The sequence below is a fragment of the Octopus bimaculoides genome, chromosome 5 (genome assembly GCF_001194135.2).
Source record: "Octopus bimaculoides isolate UCB-OBI-ISO-001 chromosome 5, ASM119413v2, whole genome shotgun sequence".
NCBI classification, from domain to species: domain Eukaryota; kingdom Metazoa; phylum Mollusca; class Cephalopoda; order Octopoda; family Octopodidae; genus Octopus; species Octopus bimaculoides.
In genome coordinates, this window is record NC_068985.1 from 40772445 (window position 1) to 40774900 (window position 2456).

The following is a 2456-nucleotide window of genomic DNA, read 5'->3' on the forward strand; positions in this document are numbered from 1 at the left end:
ATATATACATACATATATATATATATATATATATATATACACATACATACATACACATATATACATACATGCATACACATATATACATACATACCTATCATATCTATATATATACATATCATACATTCATATCTATACCTATATATATATATATATATACATACATGATGGCTGTCCACTCGTGACCGAGGAAGACCATTGCCGACCTTCAGGAACATTCTGCGCTCTAGTACTAACTTACATTTTGCATTTACGGGTCCGTTGGTGGCTAATGAGCCCTGCTCTTGATAACTATCACATACATACATACATACATACATACATATCATCATACGCACATATATATGGAGTAGAGTGCATTTATGGCCTAGGTAATTTGCAAAATTTAAGCAGAAACAAGCTAAGAGAAATAACATAGTCCTTGATGGAATGTATTTGATCAACAAACATAGGCATTCACAAGTCTGTTAAATACCACACAACATAAATTTTTGATTTTATTATCTCTGCCTCGGGAGGCTGTGTCATGACTACCAAATGGCAATTAAGACTGTTCTCTTATCTCCAATAAGCCTGTCTTTTTCTTTAATGGCCTATCAAGTTTGGAGAATTCTTGATTTTTTTTGAGATCATCTCCCCTTACCATATGAAGCTGATCTTAATTGCTTTTTGGTAATTATGACCCATCCTAGGGGTAGAGATAATTTTAACGAATCCACAATTTATGTTGTGTATTATTTAATATACTTGTAATTGTCTATGCTGTTCCAAAACATGCAACAGATCACTCTTAATTATGCAAATTACCTAAGCCATAAATGTATTTTACTCTTTTTGTATATGTTGTATATGTCTAAGTCTTGACTACCAGCTGTTAAGTGGGACAATTGCCATGCTGATGATGCCTACTGGGGCAGAAATACATTCCATGACTGTCTTCTTATTTATAGACAATAAACCTGTGCTTTGACTTAACAGCATGATAACTTTTGAGAATCCTTGTTTCTTCTGGCTATGTTTGCTTCTCATATTGATCTGGCTTTAATTGCTTTTTGCTAATTATAATACATCCTCTACAGGTGGAGATAATGCTAATAAATCTGGACTAAGAACCTTTGTGGGATAGTTTTTAATATACTTTTGTGTGTCTGAGTGTGTGTGGGTGTATGTTCACACACACGGGTTTGTATGATTCTGTGTATAAGAATATATTAATCAATGAAATTCTAACCTCATCTGATTTTCACATTTTATTTTTTACAATTTTACAATAATATATGAATAGAATATGATATATTTATTGTGATAAAACTAGTACTTTTACATACATACATACATTGATTGATGGAGGCGACTGCAGGTCATCAGTATCACTCAGGCTCATCACAGATTTCGCATAAGACACATGCCTGCTTGAAGAGTTTCACATTTTTTTGCTCTATTTCTAGCTCCAAATGGCTTATTTTTTATATCTAGTACTATGTTAAGGGTAAAAATAAAGCAACACTGCAAAACACAGCTGATCTTTACACACAGACGCACAGAATAACAGCAATCAAATAACGACAGTGGAGTGCACAACAAACATCGGCGATCTGACTGTCACCTGTATTCTTGACAAGAGATGCCAGTTAGCCTTTTACACCTTCCAGGCTCATTCATATTAGCCCGAGTTGCTGCATAATTTTTTGTTCTTTTAAGAATATTGTAGAATGGAAACTTTTCATATATTGCAATTTAAATCCTAATCTCTGAAAAAATTTATTGTTTCAAGGAAACATTGAATTTGAATTACTTTTAATATTTATGATTATAGATAACAACTCAGGCTGTAATTTCTGAGCCCAAGTCAGGCACATGCAAATGATGTCGAGAGAACGTTTGCTACAAATGATATTTTTTGACACTGGGCACCTCTAAGAGACACTGAACGAAAATAACTGAACTGCGACCCTGCTCAATAAAAGGAGCCCAAGTTATTGGCTGCAATTACATACTTGAAGTCAGTGTTGGCACAAATTAAATCAGCTTGCAAATACACATTCACTTTACTAAATTCATACTCAGGCTAAGCCTGAACAGCCTGAGTGTGTGTGTGTGTGTGTATATATATATATATATATATATGGTCAATGACCTAAAAGTGGCTTGTTATGGATTGGGACTGTTTTTGACCATTTAACACCCTACTACTATCATACTACCTACATTCCTTCTTATTCTCCCATCTCTTTCTCCTTCTTCGTCTTCTTCCTCTCCACCACCTCCTTCCAAACTTTACCACTATTGCTGTTTAGAATAACACCTACCCAAATTTGATAAACAAAACATTCAAAAGAGATGTCTCAAGAATTCAGTCACTACTACCATCCACAACTGGTTACTTTCAGGGCACTTGACCATTTAACATACTACTATCATGGCACTCCCACATTCTTATTCTTCTTCTCCCCCCC